The sequence below is a fragment of the Eleutherodactylus coqui genome, chromosome 12, assembly GCF_035609145.1.
Source record: "Eleutherodactylus coqui strain aEleCoq1 chromosome 12, aEleCoq1.hap1, whole genome shotgun sequence".
Classification (NCBI taxonomy): domain Eukaryota; kingdom Metazoa; phylum Chordata; class Amphibia; order Anura; family Eleutherodactylidae; genus Eleutherodactylus; species Eleutherodactylus coqui.
In genome coordinates, this window is record NC_089848.1 from 4,910,302 (window position 1) to 4,930,216 (window position 19,915).

A 19,915-nucleotide genomic window follows, 5' to 3' on the forward strand; every position below is an offset into this window, starting at 1 on the left:
CCCCCATCACTATTCAGGGCAAGATACTTCTGAGACAGCTTACTACTGAGAATATGGATTGGGACGCTCCCTTACCTGTTGAGAAACAACAAAGGTGGGAAAAATGGAAAAGGTCCTTGAAAGTATTAGAACAACTCCAAGTACCGCGCTGTTATGCTCCCAGTTCTCTTTCAGCTGCTGTCAAAAGGGAAATACACATCTTCTCTGATGCATCAATGGAAGCCATAGCCGCAGTGGCCTATCTGAAGATCTCAGGAGCCAACAATGAGCTACACTGTGGATTCGTACTAGGTAAGGCCAAACTAACCCCAAAACCTGCGCATTCCATACCAAGACTTGAACTCTGTGCAGCCGTGCTAGCAGTAGAGATCGCCGAAGTGATAAGGGATGAAATGGACGTCGCATTTGATTCATTCACCTTTTACACAGACAGTAAGGTTGTTCTCGGTTATATACACAACCAAACAAAACAATTCTATATGTATGTAGGACACCGAGTAGAAAGGATCAGACGTTTCTCCACCCCTAACCAGTGGCATTACATCCCTACAGAACTTAATCCAGCCGACCGGGGAACAAGAGCCGCACCAACATCAGATCTGCTAGACCACATATGGTCTTCACCTCCAAGTTTTCTATACGAAGATCCTTGTTTGTTACCTACCAATGCCATCTATGATCTGGTGGAACCCGCGTCTGACAAGGAAATCAGAGCCCTAAGTTCTACGCTCTACACTTCTGTAACTTCTAAGGTGAAGCTGAAGTCACATCGCTTTGAACGTTTCTCGACATGGAGATCTCTCGTGCAAGCTATTGGCAGACTAATTCACATTGCTCAGTGTTTTGTAAAGAACGCATCGTCAAAGTTTAGTGGTTGGCATATGTGTAAGGCACACCCTACAGTCACAGAATTTGAACTAGTGCCTTTTCTTCCAAGGCAGGAAGTCACCTAAGGAAGCTTGATTATCCTACACAGCTCATGGCGGGGAGCATATCACCGCAGACTGCAACCGAGAGAAACTGAAGAAGTCCACCTGTGGATTACCTTTGCCACAACAGTTGATTTGTTCATTTATTATTGCTGTTGCATTCGTTTACTTGTTTTTTAGGTTAAACAAGAATTTCTGGACTTTGAAGGACATTATGTCAAAACAGTATTCAGTGAAATCTAAAGATTTCAGACGGGGAGTGTCATGTCTCATCTACCTGACTCTATTCATTGACATGTATAACCTGTACTGTATCTGTAAGTGCTTGCCTTCTTTAGTTTGTCCCTCCTGGCTCTCTGTACCCCCCTGTGTTGCATAACCCCTCCCTTTCCTCCTGCTGGGGAGTTTCCTGTCTATAGCCTATGTCTTAGGTCTCTACTCTGTGCTCTGGCTAACCATCACTCTTTTTACCTACTGCTGAATGTGCATTATACAAGATACCTGAATAAACCCTGGAATCTTCTCCCATGCCTCTGCAGTGGAGTTGGATGCTGTCTGACAACATATACCTGGTGTGAGTACTGGTTCATAACTACAAGAGAAGTTACTTCAGCCGATACGCTTACAGCCATGTTATTGAGTCAGAATACATGATTTTACATCCAATAAATGAAGTAACTGGCAGCATAAACGGATGCAGATGGAAAACTGCTTTATTGCCCCATCACCATAACAGCAACATTTCGGCCATCTTGGCCTTCCTCAAGCTCATGATTTTATTCACTTAGGCCCAATGTCCACTGTCCACGGGCAAAATGGAATTTAGAAATCAGCACGTGTGATCCGCATACATAGGGAATCATTAGACATCCGCAGGTGATTAAATACCTGCGGATATCATTTTTCCCTGGCGAGCGGATCACACGCGCGGGAAACCACCCACAGTAGGCTCCACTTTGTGCGGGTCTCCCGCGGCTTCCATTGAAGCTGTCCAGTCCCGCAGCACACCCACAACTGTATTTGTGCTGTGCCATGGGACCACTGGAAAGCAGGAGTTCAAAAAGAATAAGGGGAGCAGCGCATGCGTGCCAGGCACATCCACCAAGCCGAAGAACGAAGATCTGGCCACGATAGACGGGATACCATGTCTGGACAGGTAAGTAAAAGCTATTTCTTTCAGCTCGTGTCCCGCTGGCAGTTCCCAGCAGAACACCAACTGAAAGCTTCAAGAACACTGCAGCTGTTTGCATATACAAAGCTATTGCAGTGGTATCCCACTCTGCCTGCATTAACTCTTTAGTAGCTAATTAGCTACTAGAATTATGCAAAGATGATCACTCAAACTGTCGTTTGAGCGATCATTGTTCCGTGTAAATGGGCCTTCACATGGGAAATAAATGGTAGGATGGAGGCATCAGAGGCATCACAACCCAGATTAGAGCACCCAAAAATATAGACCCCCAGACCCAGAGGTGTAACTTGAAGCGCCTGGGCCCAAATGCAAAATCTGTAACAGGGCCCCCAACTATAATGCTTTATTCATAGTACTAGGCTCTCTATATGGAGAAAAGAGGCCTTATGGGCCCCCTAAGGCTCCTGGGCCCGGGTGCAACTGCATCCCCTATAGTCACCTGTAACTATAACTGCCCATGAGCACAGAGAGAGGACTTTAAAGGTATGGGGGCCCATTTATAAAATGGTGTAAAAAGTCGCACATTTTTGCATAAGCTGGTATTTGCACACAAAAAATTGCAACTTTCTTGCTGTTTGTGCCGGCCCCCTCACTTTTCCAAAAAGTGATTGCGGTTTGTCAGAAGTGGGTGTGGTCTCTAGAAACTGGTGTAAATTATACCAGAAATGTATGCCAGGTTGGATCTAGCGTACATTTCTGAAAAGGCACATGGAGGAGCTGGGGATGCGTTTAATACATGAAGAGAAACTAAGTAAAAATGGAGTAATTAACCAGAGTCAGCATGGGTTTGTAACAAACAAGCCATGCCAGAATAATCTAATTTCCTTCTATGACAGAATCACTGACTGGGTTGATCAGGAAAATGCGGTGGATATAGTTTATCTTGACCTTAGTAAAGCATTTGATAAAGTAGCTCATACTATACTTATTGAAAAAATGACCAAATATGGGATTGACAAGGCAACTGTTAGGTGGATTTAGAACTGGCTGAGTGATCATACTCAGAGTGTCAATCGATAATACAGCAGCATTCGGGGTACAGAATTTCACATTTTGTACCCCGGATGCTGCTGTATTATCGTTAGACAACTGTATGGATATTGGATGACGAGTCCCCATCCAGGAAAGCGTGCATCATTGCCCGGAAAGTGCTCCCTTGTGAGTATAAGGTGGAGTGTCAGTGTGCTGCAACCGTGCATAATATTATACCATACTCAAAGAGTGGTCATAAATGACTGCACATCCAAGTGGAAGAATGTATCAAGTGGGGTACCACAAGGCTCTGTCCTAGGCCCAGTGTTGTTCAACATTTTTATAAATGATCTGGAGGAGGGAAATGATGGGAAACTGATCAAATTTGCCGACTAAACAAAGCTAGGAGGGATAGCTAACACTAGGGAAGACAGAGAGTATTCAAAAAGATCTAGAAAAGCTTGCACAGTGGGCAGCGACTAACAGAATGGTATTTAAAAAGGAAAAATGCAAAGTCCTACATCTGGGCAAGAAAAATGAAAAAAGCACATGCAGAATGGGAGGAATTGGGCTAAGCAGCACATGTGAAAAAGACTTGGGTATACTAATAGATCATAGACTGAACATGAGTCAACAATGTGATGCAGCAGCCAAAAAGGCAAACACAATTCTGGGATGTATTAAGAGAAGCATAGAGTCTAGATTATGTGAGGTCATTATCCCCCTCTACTCTTCCTTAGTCAAACTTCAGTTCTGGGCACCCCACTTTAAAAAAGACATAGACAAACTGGAGCAAGTTCAGAGAAGAGTTACCAAGATAGTAAGCAGTCTGCAAATCATGTCCTATGAAGAACGGTTAAAGAATTTGGGAATGTTTAGCTTGCAAAAAAGAAGGCTGAGAGGAGACTTAATAGCGGTCTACAAATATCTGAAAGGTTGTCACAGTGCAGAGGGATCAGCCCTATTCTCATTTGCACAAGGAAAGACTAGAAGCAATGGTATGAAACTGAAAGGGAGGAGACACAAATTAGATATTAGAAAAAAACTTTCTGACAGTGAGGGTGATCCATTAGTGGAACAGGTTACCACGGGAGGTGGTGAGTTTTCCTTCAATGGAAGTGTTCAAACAAAGGCTGGACAGACATCTGTCTGGGATGATTTAGTAAATTCTGCATTGAGCAGGGGGTTTAACCCGATGACCCTGGTGGTCCCTTCCACCTCTACCATTCTATGACTCTAAGTTATCTTGTAGATAATAATACCTTTTAATGGCTAACAAAAATACATGATGTTATAGCGAGCTGTCGAACCTCTTAGCGTTCTTCCTCAGAGAGTTTTGAAAGCTCACTATAACATCATGTATTTTTGTTAGCCATTAAAAGGTATCATATCTACAAGATTAATTGGTTTCTCTTGCTGGGAACAATCAAATTTTGCTCTACTGGCTAACACGGTACTAAACTTTTTTCATTATACATGAAGAGGCATGCGCCTCTTTATTTATTAAGCACGTGGTGCGCCGGGGCAAATTGTAAATATTTCCCATGATGTGACGAGTTTACTTTGGAGGATATCAAGAGGCCTTCACAGAACCCCCACTGTAACCTGATCCTACATCTTTGAGATGAATGGGAACTTCAGTGTCCACATACAGTTGGCTCAATAATTAGAGATGAGCGAACGTACTCGTCCGAGCTTGATACTCGTTCGAGTATTAGCGTGTTCGAGATGCTCGCTACTAGAGGCGAGCAACACGCGATGTTCGAGTTACTTTCACTTTCATCTCTGAGACGTTAGCGCGCTTTTCTGGCCAATAGAATGACAGCGAAGGCATTACAACTTCCCCCTGCGACGTTCAAGCCCTATACCACCCCCCTGCAGTGAGTGGCTGGCGAGATCAGGTGTCACCCGAGTATATAAATTGGCCCCTCCCGCGGCTCGCCACAGATGCATTCTGACAGAGATCAGGGAAAGTGCTGCTGATGCCGGAGCTGCTATAGGGAGAGTGTTAGGATTGATTTTAGGCTTCAAGAACCCCAACGGTCCTTCTTAGGGCCACATCTGACCGTGTGCAGTACTGTTGAGGCTGCTTTTTGCAGTGTTGCACTTTTTTTTTTTTTTGTATATCGGCCGTGCAGAGCATTGCGTCCAGAGCATTGCGTCCTGCAGTAATTTCACATAGTCCACGGCCAGTAGTGGTGGTGAGGCAGGGACAGTGAAAGACATATCCAGTCTATATAGGCAGTGGGCTTTTCCAAAAAAATTTGGGAAAAAAAATCTATTTGGGCTGCCTGTGACCGTCCTGACTGTACTGCGTCTCTGCTGGGGGTAGTTGTCCTAATTCATATGCAGCCAGCTAAGTGTTACAGCAGGCTTGCGCAAAATTCTTTCCTGCCTCTGCTGTGCGTTCCGTAAGCGAAGTCAGCCTCCAACCACAGGCCAATAAGCGGCACATTTAATTACAGCGTTCTGTTTCTGCACTACTGGTAATACAGCATGCTGAGGGGTAGGGGTAGGCCTAGAGGACGTGGACACGGGCGAGGACGCGGAGGCCCAAGTCAGGGTGTGGGCACAGGCCGAGCTCCTGATCCAGGTGTATCGCAGCCGACTGCTGTGGGATTAGGAGAGAGGCACGTTTCTGGCGTCCCCACATTCATCTCACAATTAATGGGTCCACGTGGTAGACCTTTATTAGAAAATGAGCAGTGTGAGCAGGTCCTGTCGTGGATGGCAGAAAGTGCATCCAGCAATCTATCGACCACCCAGAATTCTGCGCCGTCCACTGCTGCAACTCTGAATCCTCTGGCTGCTGCTCCTTCTTCCTCCCAGCCTCCTCACTCCATGAAAATGACACATTCTGAGGAGCAGGCAGACTCCCAGGAACTGTTCTCGGGCCCCTGCCCAGAATGGGCAGCAATGGTTCCGAATCCTCTCCCACTGAGGAGTTTGTCGTGACCGATGCCCAACCTTTGAAAAGTTCCCGGGGTCCGGGGGATGAGGCTGGGGACTTCCGGCAACTGTCTCAAGAGCTTTCAGTGGGTGAGGAGGACGATGACGATGAGACACAGTTGTCTATCACTCAGGTAGTAGTAATTGGAGTAAGTCCGAGGGAGGAGCGCACAGAGGATTCGGAGGAAGAGCAGCAGGACGATGAGGTGACTGACCCCACCTGGTTTGCTACGCCTACTGAGGACAGGTCTTCAGAGGGGGAGGCAAGTGCAGCAGCAGGGCAGGTTGGAAGAGGCAGTGCGGTGGTCAGGGGTAGAGGCAGGGCCAGACCGAATAATCCACCAACTGTTTCCCAAAGCGCCCCCTCACGCCATGCCACCCTGCAGAGGCCAAGGTGCTCAAAGGTCTGGCAGTTTTTCACTGAGAGTGCAGACGACCGACGAACAGTGGTGTGCAACCTTTGTCGCGCCAAGATCAGCCGGGGAGCCACCACCACCAGCCTCACCACCACCAGCATGCGCAGACATATGATGGCCAAGCACCCCACAAGGTGGGACGAAGGCCGTTCACTGCCTCCGGTTTGCACCGCTGCCTCTCCCCCTGTGCCCCAACCTGCCACTGAGATCCAACCCCCCTCTCAGGACACAGGCACTACCGTCTCCTGGCCTGCACCCACACCCTCAACTCCGCTGACCTCGGCCCCATCCACCAATGTCTCTCAGCGCACCGTCCAGCCATCGCTAGCGCAAGTGTTGGAGCGCAAGCACGCCGCCACGCACCCGCACGCTCAAGCGTTAAACGTGCACGTAGCCAAATTTATCAGCCTGGAGATGCTGCCGTATAGGGTTGTGGAAACGGAGTCCTTCAAAAGTATGATGGCGGCGGCGGCCCCGCGCTACTCAGTTGCTAGTCGCCACTACTTTTCCCGATGTGCCGTCCCAGCCCTGCACGACCACGTCTCCCGCAACATTGTACGCGTCCTCATCAACGCGGTTAGTGCCAAGGTCCACTTAACAACGGACACGTGGACAAGCACAGGCGGGCAGGGCCACTATATCTCCCTGACGGCACATTGGGTGAATTTAGCGGAGGCTGGGACAGAGTCAGAGCCTGGGACTGCTCACGTCCTACCCACCCCCAGAATTGCGGGCCGCAGCTCGGTGGTGGTATCTGCGGCGGTGTATGCTTCCTCCACTAAACCACCCTCCTCCTCCTACGCAACCTCTGTCTCGCAATCAAGATGTGTCAGCAGCAGCACGTCGCCAGCAGTCGGTGTCGCGCAGCACAGCGGTGGGCAAGCGTCAGCAGGCCGTGCTAAAACTACTCAGCTTAGGAGAGTAGAGGCACACGGCCCACGAACTGCTGCAGGGTCTGACAGAGCAGACCGACCGCTGGCTTGCGCCGCTGAGCCTCCAACCGGGCATGGTCGTATGTGACAACGGCCGTAACCTGCTGGCGGCTCTGCAGCTCGGCAGCCTCATGTACGTGCCATGCCTGGCGCACGTCTTTAATTTGGTGGTTCAGCGCTTTCTGAAAAGCTACCCACGCTTGTCAGACCTGCTCGGAAAGGTGCGCCGGCTCTGCGCACATTTGCGCAAGTCCCACACGGACACTGCCACTCTGCGCACCCTGCAACATCGGTTTCATCTGCCAGTGCTCCGACTGCTGTGCGACGTGCCCACACGGTGGAACTCTACGCTCCACATGTTGGCCAGGCTCTAGGAGCAGCGTAGAGCTATAGTGGAATACCAACTCCAACATGGGCGGCGTAGTGGGAGTCAGCCTCCTCAATTCTTTACAGAAGAGTGGGCCTGGTTGGCAGACATCTGCCAGGTCCTTGGAAACTTTGAGGAGTCTACCCAGATGGTGAGCGGCGATGCTGCAATCATTAGCGTCACCATTCCTCTGCTATGCCTCTTGAGAAGTTCCCTGCAAAGCATAAAGGCAGACACTTTGCGCTCAGAAACAGAGGCGGGGGAAGACAGTATGTCGCTGGATAGTCAGAGCACCCTCCTGTCTATATCTCAGCGCGTTGAGGAGGAGGAGGAGGAGCATGAGGAGGAGGGGGAAGAGACAGCTTGGCCCACTGCTGAGGGTACCCATGCTGCTTGCCTGTCATCCTTCAGCGTGTATGGCCTGAGGAGGAGGAGGAGGATCCTGAAAGTGATCTTCCTAGTGAGGACAGCCATGTGTTGCGTACAGGTACCCTGGCACACATGGCTGACTTCATGTTAGGATGCCTTTCTCGTGACCCTCGCGTTACACGCATTCTGGCCACTACGGATTACTGGGTGTACACACTGCTCGACCCACGGTATAAGGAGAACCTTTCCACTCTCATACCCGAAGAGGAAAGGGGTTCGAGAGTGATGCTATACCACAGGACCCTGGCGGACAAACTGATGGTAAAATTCCCATCCGACAGCGCTAGTGGCTGAAGGCGCAGTTCCAAGGGCCAGGCAGCAGGGGAGGCACGGAGATCAAGCAGCATGTACAGCACAGGCAGGGGAACACTCTCTAAGGCCTTTGACAGCTTTCTGGCTCCCCAGCAAGACTGTGTCACCGCTCCCCAGTCACGGCTGAGTCGGCGGAAGCACTGTAAAAGGATGGTGTGGGAGTACGTAGCCGATCGCACGACCGTCCTCCGTGACACCTCTGCCCCCTACAACTAGTGGGTGTCGAAGCTGGACACGTGGCCTGAACTCACGCTGTATGCCCTGGAGGTTCTTGCTTGTCCTGCGGCTAGCGTGAGGGTGTTTAGTGCGGCTGGGGGAATCATCACAGATAAGCGTACCCGCCTGTCAACCGACAGTGGCGACAGGCTTACACTCATCAAGATGAACAAGGTCTGGATTTCCCCTAGACTTCTCTTCTCCACCAGCGGACAGCAGCGATACCTAAACAATACGTAGGCTGCACCCGCGGATGGAAGCATTGTTCTCTATCACCATCAAAAACGTGGACCTTTTAGCTTCATCAATCTGTGTATTATATTCATCCTCCTCCTCCTGCTCCTCCTCCTGAAACCTGACGTAATCACGCCGAACGGGCAATTTTTCTTAGGCCCACAAGGCTCAGTCATATAATTTTTGTAAACAATTTTTATACGTTTCAATGCTCATTAATGTGTTGAAGCTTGCACCTGAACCAATTTTTATTTTAACTGGGCTGCCTCCAGGCCTAGTTACAAATTAAAGGGGTTGTCCCGCGCCGAAACGGGTTTTTTTTTTTTCAACCCCCCCCGTTCGGCGCGAGACAACCCCGATGCAGGGGTTAAAAAAGAACACCGGACAGCGCTTACCTGAATCCCCGCGCTCCGGTGACTTCTTACTTACCCAGTGAAGATGGCCGTTGGCATCTTCTCCCTCGGTGGACCGCAGGGCTTCTGTGCGGTCCATTGCCGATTCCAGCCTCCTGATTGGCTGGAATCGGCACGTGACGGGGCGGAGCTACGCGGAGCTACACAGAGCCCCATTGAGAAAAGCAGAAGACCCGGACTGCGCAAGCGCGTCTAATTTGGCCATTAGACGGCAAAAATTAGACGGCAACCATGGAGACGAGGACGCCAGCAACGGAACAGGTAAGTGAATAACTTTTGATAACTTCTGTATGGCTTATAATTAATGCACAATGTACATTACAAAGTGCATTAATATGGCCATACAGAAGTGTATAGACCCACTTGCTGCCGCGGGACAACCCCTTTAAGCCACATTAACCAAAGCGATTAATGGGTTTCACCTGCCCTCTTGGTTGGGCATGGGCAATTTTTCTGACGTACATTAGTACTGTTGGTACACCAATTTTTTGGGGCCCTCGCCTACAGTGTAATCCAATTAATTTTTTGCCCACCTGCATTAAAGCTGACGTTACATCAGCTGTGCTGGGCACTGCAATGGGATATATTTATGTACCGCCGGTGGCTTCCTGGCACCCACCCATGCTGTCAGTCCACACGGAGTTGTAACTGCATGTGTCCACTTCTAAAGAACCCCAGTCTGACTGGGGCATGCAGTGTGGGCCGAAGCCCACCTGCATTTAATCTGACGTTAGCTCTGCTGTCCAGGGCACTGCAATGGGATACATTTATGTACAGCTGGTGGGTTCCAGGGAGCCACCCATGCTGTGGGTGCACACGGAATTCCCATTGCGGAGTTGTACCTGCCTGTGACTATTTATAAAAAAACGCGGTCTGACTGGGGCATGCAGACACCTTGACAGAATGAATAGTGTGTGGCACATAGGTTCCCCATTGCTATGCCCACGTGTGCAGCTCCTGATGGCGGTGGCACAGGATTATATTTCTCATTGCTTCTGTACAGCATTGTGGGCTATCGTCCCGCCCCTTTTAAAGAGGGTCGCTGCCTAGCCGTGCCAACCCTCTGCAGTGTGTGCCTGCTTTTCCTGTGGCAGACGCCCTTATAAATGGACATGAGGGTGGCGTGGCATGAGGGTAGCTGAAGGCTGGGCAGGGATAGTTTGGTGTGCGCTGTGGACACTGGGTCGTGGGGGGTTGGGCAGCATGTAACCCAGGAGAAGTGGCAGCGGAGTGTCATGCAGGCAGTGATTGTGCTTTGTTGGAGGTTGTGCTTAGCTAAGGTATCCATTGCTAATGAGGGTTTTTCAGAAGTAAAAATTGTTGGGGGGGGGGGGCACTCTTGCCGCTATTGTGGCTTAATAGTGGGACCTGGGAACTTGAGATGCAGCCCAACATGTAGCCCCTCGCCTGCCCTATCCGTTGCTGTGTCGTTCCCATCACTTTCTTGAATTGCCCAGATTTTCACAAATGGAAACCTTAGCGAGCATCGGCGATATACAAAAATGCTCGGGTCGCCCATTGACTTCAATGGGGTTCGTTACTCGAAACGAACCCTCGAGCATCGCGAAAATTTCGTCCCGAGTAACGAGCGCCCGAGCATTTTGGTGCTCGCTCATCTCTATCAATAATGTATCAGAGAATAGAATGCAGAAATTTGCAATTGACACTTTTTTGTAGTCATGCCTGCTCATTATTGTAAACATTTTGATAAATTACAGTGTTTCCATACTGCAGTTTCTATGAATACCTAAATCTGCATAGTTTTGTATTTACATAAAACACAATGCCATTTTAGTTTCTTTTTGAATGCATTTAGTCCTCCTGCTGTCCTGTGAGTCATAACGTTCTCTATAATTTTCAGTTCACAAGTCCATTAATTTATACCCCCTCACTAGACATGGTTCATTAATGTCTTGTTTTCAGGGGGGAAAAAACATATCGCCCACAATCTGCTGCACCTGTTATGTTATCCGCTTGCATTATGGATTATTTGCTACTGCAATCTTCTACCAGTTTCCCTGTTTAATATGATATACATGCAGTAATTTCCTCTTTTCTAGCTCATTGACTAGCACTATGTCTGAGCTGAGCTTTCTCTATAGTAGCCTACATTACCGGCATGTCTGCTGATTATGTAACAGATAATGTCTCTAATGCCGCATGAAGCTCAAATCTGATGCAAGCAAAGAAACCTTTTGATAATCTCAGCTTCTCAAAGCTTTCTAGCATGCAAACAGCACTGATTTACATAAGTGTTTGATTGTTTTAGACCTGTGGCTGCAAACCTGTGGCACGCATGCCAGAGGGGACACGCAGAGCCCTCTCTGTTGGCACATGTGCCAATGGCTGCTCCCTATGATAGTGATTACCAGCTGGGGTGCTGCAGCTCACTGACCAGCAGTTACTCAGCAGTGCTGTTAGTGGTGCTGATCCTGGGTGCACACTCTAATGGCAGCGTGTGCGCTATGGATCCTCCTCCCTCTGAGGAGGAGGAAAGCATATGGGTTTCGAGGGGGGCGCTATTACTACTGAGGCTACTGTGGGGGTCACTATTACTACTGGGGCTGATATAGGGGAAACTATTACTACTGAGGCCATTGTGGGGGACACTATTACTACTTAGGTCACTCTGCACATGGCAGTATACTTCATTCCTGCCTGCTATTTAAATGTTGAACTAGTGCTTTAATCTTAAACACAGTTTGCGGTATACATATGCTGTTAAATACTAATCAAACAGTTTAAACATTAAACTTCCACAGGTGGAAATGGTTAAATTCAGTAATACACACACTGGCTGCCGTCTGTGCAATCTTCCATAGCAAAAATTCTTCATTCCTCCTCTCGCCAGGTGCTGGCGATTGTGTACTCCAAGTACTGAAGCAAGGCGGGGAAGGAATGAAGAAGCTCTGCTATAAAAGACTGGACATAGACTCAGCTTCACAGACTTAGATGGCAGGCAGTGTGAGTGTGCATTACTGAATTAAATTCCTTCCATCAGTGGGAATTTCAGAAGCAAGGCTGAGCGGCGCCCTCTTCATCTTAGTGCCATGTGCAGTTGCACAGGTTGCACCCCCCAAAGGCTGACCCTATGTCAGGCACAGTCTAAATTGTACCCTGAATGAGTAAACCGTTAACTGATGACCCTAAATTGTGCTTATTAATCCCGAATCCAGATATGTATCCTAGAACAATTACAATATTCATAACTGAAGCAGTACTTCAGGCATGTTAAACTGTTGCTATATACTGGTTAGCTGCCAGAACCCTGACTTTACATGATTGGCTATGCTCCGTAAATTTGTCCCTGTCTTTAAATACTTTTTTTTTTAAACATAGGCAAACTGAAACCAAGTTTTTGTTACGTGTTGCTCCTGGGACTTATGTAGTTCTATGGGTTACCGGGAGCACATTTCCAGCTAATTACCACAGTCTTTTGGTGAAATAGACAAATGGACATCTATCAGCGCCTCGCATCAAATAGTGATACAATTGAGTAGCGCTAAGTAAGGGTGCACTCACCTGGTACTCTGTGGAATTCCCGTGGGTATCCAGGAATGCTTATCATCCTCTTTCTTGTGCCTGATCTAGACCGTCTGAAGAGGCGTCTCTGGGAATACAGCCCGCTGGGTTTCCGGGGCTTTTGGACCGATTGGTTCAGAGAAAAATGGAAAAAGTTTCCCTGCGCTCCGGGACCAGAGAAAAATCATAGACCATAAGGTCTATACGTTACAATAACTGATTTTTATTAATGCGATGCATTACATTATCCATACATGCAAATATATACATATATACAAAATAAAAGCACTTACGGTGCTCGCTGCTGACGCCGGTCTGGCGGTAGTGACGTCATGCTGTGGGATGGGTAATCGCTGCATGTGACCATGTCATGTAATTCACATGCTGGAACGCAATGTGACAACTATCAGCTGTTTTTCTTGGTTTTAATTATGTATGTCTTTTAAGGAAGTCAAACTCATTATAGCAGTAAGGTGACCAAGGTCTGGGTTAGGACGAAATGCGTCCTGGTTTTACTCTGATAAATGTGGCACTAATACAATAAAGGCAAGAGATTTTTTCACTGGAATCAACTCTTTTTTCTATTTTGGATCATATCATCTATATAGTAGGCTGAGTAGTAAACTATCCAGCTTACTATATGAACACTTTAGCAACTGAGATGACAATCAACTAAGATGTATGGTATGTGCATGGACCGCTTGTAAGGGGGACCCTTGACATGGGAGCAAACTTGATTCAAGGTGCCATCCAAGGTTTGATCGGCTTCCGCACTGGGCAAGTTCGAGCCAAAACTAATGTTAGTATAGCGACATCTGCTATTTCTATTCTGTGTGGACCTCAGTAAATGTTCTAAGGTGGTCACATGTGCTCAGTCTTACTTTTCTCTCTGCTCCGTTGGGTACATGGAAAGGAACCTTGGTGTGGTGAGCGGATCCTTTTAAAGCTGCAGTGTATTTTTTGCTTGTCAGAAGATAAAAGAGGGAGACAGAGTTACTGTAATTGCAGTTACTTGACATCTTTTCTGGCAAGCACGTAAGATGCTGCAGCTTTAGAAGAAGCCATCCACCAAAGAGGGATGTCTCCACACAGAGCCAGTGCTAGCACGCAGCAAACTCGGGCAGGTGGTGGGGTCCACTGTGCCTGGGGGACCCACTTTCAGAGCTGGGATTTGGCGGGGGCCATTTGTTCCACCACCCGCTGAGAAGGTAGCCTGTTAAAATACATCACTATAAGGAACGTCTTCACCCAGAGTTAACCATTGGATCTGTAGTCAGCTATTGTTATGCACTCCACGTTGTGCTGCTTATAAGGAACGTCTTTCCCGCAGACCTCTTCTATGGTCCCTTCCCTCGGGCATTGATAGGAAAGCATTATTGAAGATACATAGGCTGCGGAAAGAAGTTCTTATAACAGTGCAGTAAGAAAGTAGGGGGGAGGAGTCACAGAGGACACAAATCACTATATATGAGGCCAAAGAGGGGGCAAAATACTTTATGGAAGGGCCCCAGGGGACAAATGATTGTGTATGGAGGGCCACACAGGGAAATAATTACTGTGGAGCTTGTCAGGAGCATGTGTGGCTGCCGTGGATTAATAATATTTATGTAGAATTTATGCAGAAACAGGTGTAAATTTTGCCAGAAATGTATGCCAGTTTGCACCTTGCATACTCCCGTGTAGGAGCACATACGTAATGAGATGCTCGTAATACATGAAGAGATGAAATTAGGGGTTGATCCAGGGAACAGTGTGATTGCCATTAGGGAGTCGGGAAGGAATTTTTTCCCCAAAAGGGCAAATTGGCTTCTGCTCTTGGGGTTTTTTGCCTTCCTCTGGATCAACAAAACAGGAGGCTAGACAGGCTGGACTAGATGGACATTGTCTTCATTCAGCCTTACGAACTATGTTACTATGAAAGCCTCTTCATGTATTAGGAGTATTGTGTGCCAGGTGAGATCACGCTAAGGCTGGCATTGGAAATACTGGTCTTAGTAAATTTCCCCCATAGTGTGTTTTTTTTGTTCATGGGAACACAATCTATTATTTCTGGTGGCACAGTGTCGATTATTATTAATTTCTAGAGATGAGCGAGCACCAAAATGCTCGGGTGCTCGTTACTCGGGACGAAATTTTTGCGATGCTCGAGGGTTCGTTTCGAGTAACGAACCCCATTGAAGTCAATGGGCGACCCGAGCATTTTTGTATTTCGCCGATGCTCGCTAAGGTTTTCATGTGTGAAAATCTGGGCAATTCAAGAAAGTGATGGGAACGACACAGCAACGGATAGGGCAGGCGAGGGGCTACATGTTGGGCTGCATCTCAAGTTCACAGGTCCCACTATTAAGCCACAATACCGGCAAGAGTGCCCCCCCCCCCCAACAACTTTTACTTCTGAAAAGCCCTCATTAGCAATGCATACCTTAGCTAAGCACCACACTACCTCCAACAAAGCACAATCACTGCCTGCATGACACTCCGCTGCCACTTCTCCTGGGTTACATGCTGACCAACCCCCCCCCCCCCACGACCCAGTGTCCACAGCGCACACCAAACTGTCCCTGCCCAGCCTTCAGCTGCTTTCATGCCACGCCACACTCATGTCTATTTATAAGTGCGTCTGTCAGAGGAAAAGCAGGCACACACTGCAGAGGGTTGGCACGGCTAGGCAGCGACCCTCTTTAAAAGGGGCAGGGCGATAGCCCACAATGCTGTACAGAAGCAATGAGAAATATAATCCTGTGCCACCGCCATCAGGAGCTGCACACATGGGCATAGCAATGGGGAACCTATGTGCCACACACTATTCATTCAGTCAAGGTGTCTGCATGCCCCAGTCAGACCGCGTTTTTTAATTCATAGACACAGGCAGGTACAACTCCCTATTGTGAAGTCCCTGTGGACCGACAGCATGGGTGGCTCCCTGGAACCCACCGGCGGTACATAAAAATATCCCATTGCATTGCCCAACACAGCTGAGGTAGTAATGTCGTGCTTAATGCAGGTGGGCTTCGGCCCACACTGCATGCCCCAGTCTGACTGGGGTTCTTTAGATGTGGAAACAGATGCATTTATAATTCTCTGTGGACCCACAGCATGGGTGGGTGCCAGGAAGCCACCGGCGGTACATAAATATATCCCATTGCATTGCCCAACACAGCGGATGTAACGTCAGCTGTAATGCAGGTGGGCTAAAAATTCATTTGATTACACTGTAGGCGAGGGCCCACAAAAATTGCTGTATCAACAGTACTAATGTACATCCAAAAAATTGGCCATGGCCAACCAAGAGGGCAGGTGAAACCCATTAATCGCTTTGGTTAATGTGGCTTAAGTGGTAACTAGGCCTGGAGGCAGCCCAGTTTAACGAAAAATTGGTTCAAGTTAAAGTTTCAACGCTTTTAAGAGTTTAAAATAAAAATTGTTTAGAAAAATTATATGACTGAGCCTTGTGGCCCTAAGAAAAATTGCCCGTTCGGCGTGATTACGTGAGGTTTCAGGAGGAGGAGCAGGAGGAGGAGGAGGAGGAATATTATACACAGATTGATGAAGCAGAAATGTCCCCGTTTTGGATGGTGAGAGAGAACGATGCTTCCATCCGCGGGTGCAGCCTACGTATTGCTTAGGTATCGCTGCTGTCCGCTGGTGGAGAAGAGAAGTCTGGGGAAATCCAGGCTTTGTTCATCTTAATGAGTGTTAGCCTGTCGGCACTGTCGGTTGACAGGCGGGTACGCTTATCCGTGATGATTCCCCCAGCCACACTAAACACACTCTCTGACAAGACGCTAGCCGCAGGACAAGCAAGCACCTCCAGGGCATACAGCGCAAGTTCAGGCCACGTGTCCAGCTTCGACACCCAGTAGTTGTAGGTGGCAGAGGCGTCACGGAGGACGGTCGTGCGATCGGCTACGTACTCCCTCACCATCCTTTTACAGTGCTCCCGCCGACTCAGCCTTGACTGGGGAGCGGTGACACAGTCTTCCTGGGGAGCCATAAAGCTGGCAAAGGCCTTGGAGAATGTTCCCCTGCCTGCGCTGTACATGCTGCCTGATCTCTGCGCCTCCCCTGCTACCTGGCCCTCGGAACTGCGCCTTCTGCTACTAGCGCTGTCGGATGGGAAGTTTACCATCAGTTTGTCCACCAGCGCCCTGTGGTATAGCATCATTCTCGAACCCCTTTCCTCTTCGGGAATGAGAGTGCAAAGGCTCTCCTTATACCGTGGATCGAGCAGTGTGTACACCCAGTAATCCGTAGTGGCCAGAATGCGTGTAACGCGAGGGTCACGAGAAAGGCATCCTAACATGAAGTCAGCCATGTGTGCCAGGGTACCTGTACGCAACACATGGCTGTCTTCACTAGGAAGATCACTTTCAGGATCCTCCTCCTCCTCCTCCTCCTCTTCCTCCTCCTCAGGCCATACACGCTGAAAGGATGACAGGCAAGCAGCATGGGTACTGTCAACAGTGGGCCAAGCTGTCTCTTCCCCCTCCTCCTCATGCTCCTCCTCCTCCTCCTGAACGCGCTGAGATATAGACAGGAGGGTGCTCTGACTATCCAGCGACATACTGTCTTCCCCCGGCTCTGTTTCCGAGCGCAAAGCGTCTGCCTTTATGCTTTGCAGGGAACTTCTCAAGATGCATAGCAGAGGAATGGTGACGCTAATGATTGCAGCATCGCCGCTCACCACCTGGGTAGACTCCTCAAATTTTCCAAGGACCTGGCAGATGGCTGCCAACCAGGCCCACTCTTCTGTAAATAATTGAGGAGGCTGACTCCCACTGTTGGAGTTGGTATTTCACTATAGCTCTACGCTGCTCATAGAGTCTGGCCAACATGTGGAGCGTAGAGTTCCACTGTGTGGGCACGTCGCACAGCAGTCGGTGCACTGGCAGATTAAACCGATGTTGCAGGGTCCGCAGGGTGGCAGCGTGCGTGTGTGATTTGCGGAAATGTGCGCAGATCCGGCGCACCTTTCCGAGCAGGTATGACAAGTGGGGGTAGCTTTTCAGAAAGCGCTGAACCACCAAATTAAACACATGGGCCAGGCATGGCACGTGCGTGAGGCTGCCGAACTGCAGAGCCGCCACCAGCTTACGGCCGTTGTCACACACGACCATGCCCGGTTGGAGGCTCAGCGGCGCAAGCCAGCGGTCGGTCTGCTCTGTCAGACCCTGCAGCAGTTCGTGGGCCGTGTGCCTCTTCTCTCCTAAGCTGAGTAGTTTCAGCACGGCCTGCTGACGCTTGCCCACCGCTGTGCTGCCACGCCGTGTGACACCGACTGCTGGCGACGTGCTGCTGCTGACACATCTTGATTGCGAGACAGAGGTTGCGTAGGAGGAGGAGGAGGGTGGTTTAGTGGAGGAAGCATACACCACCGCAGATACCACCACCGAGCTGGGGCACGCATTTCGGGGGGTGGGTAGGACGTGAGCGGTCCCAGGCTCTGACTCTGTCCCAGCCTCCACTAAATTCACCCAATGTGCCGTCAGGGAGATATAGTGGCCCTGCCCGCCTGTGCTTGTCCACGTGTCTGTTAAGTGGACCTTGGCAGTAACCGCGTTGGTGAGGGCGCGTACAATGTTGCGGGAGACGTGGTCGTGCAGGGCTGGGACGGCACATCGGGAAAAGTAGTGGCGACTGGGAACCGAGTAGCGCGGGGCCGCCGCCGCCATCATGCTTTTGAAAGCCTCCATTTCCACAAGCCTATACGGCAGCATCTCTAGGCTGATCAATTTTGCAATGTGCACGTTTAACGCTTGAGCGTGCGGGTGCGTGGCGACGTACTTGCGCTTGCGCTCAAACTGTGGCGCTAGCGACGTCTGGACGCTACGCTGAGAGACATTGCTGGATGAGGCCGAGGACAGCGGAGGTGAGGGCGTGGGTGCAGGCCAGGAGACGGTAGTGCCTGTGTCCTCAGAGGGGGGTTGGATCTCAGTGGCAGGTTGGGGCACAGGGGGAGAGGCAGTGGTGCAAACCGGAGGCAGTGAACGGGCATCGTCCCACCTTGTGGGGTGCTTGGCCATCATATGCCTGCGCATGCTGTTGGTGGTGCCTCCCCAGCTGATCTTGGCGCGACAAAGGTTGCACACCACTGTTCGTCGGTCGTCAGGCGTCTCTGTGAAAAACTGCCACACCGTAGAGCACCTTGACCTCTGCAGGGTGGCATGGCGCGAGGGGGCGCTTTGGGAAACAGTTGGTGGATTATTCGGTCTGGCCCTGCCTCTACCCCTGGCCACCGCACTGGCTCGGCCTGTGCCCACACCCTGACTTGGGCCTCCGCGTCCTCGCCCGCGTCCACATCCTATAGGCCTACCCCTACCCCTCAGCATGGTGTATTACCAGTGATTTGATTTCCCAGGCAGGAAATAAATTGGTGCAAGCCTTCTGTTAAACGTAGCTGGCTGCGTATGATTTGTTTACTATCTCCACCCACCACACACGTACACAGAACGCTGAGGACTGACAGAGGCAGGGCACATAGAATGTTTCCCTTTTTTTAAAAAGAAAAGGCCCACTGACTATATTCAATCAGATAAGATATGTGTTGCACAGAAATGCAGTTATATGAAGTGCAGCACAGCGGTTACTTTTCCCAGGCAGCAAATAAATTGGCGCAAGCCTGCAGGACAAATAGAATGTTTCCCTTTTTGGGAAACGGAGGGCCCACTGACCATATTCAATCAGATAAGATATGTGTTGCACAGAAATGCAGTTATATGAAGTGCAGCACAGCGGAGACTTTTCACAGGCAGCAAATAAATTGGCGCAAGCCTGCAGGACAAATAGAATGTTTCCCTTTTTGGGAAACGGAGGGCCCACTGACCATATTCAATCAGATAAGATATGTGTTGCACAGAAATGCAGTTATATGAAGTGCAGCACAGCGGTTACTTTTCCCAGGCAGGAAATAAATTGGCGCAAGACTGCAGGACAAATACAATTTTTCCCTTTTTTGGAAACGGACGGCCCACTGACTATATTCAATCAATAATATATGTCTTCTGGCCCTGCCTACACAATTCTATCCCTGGA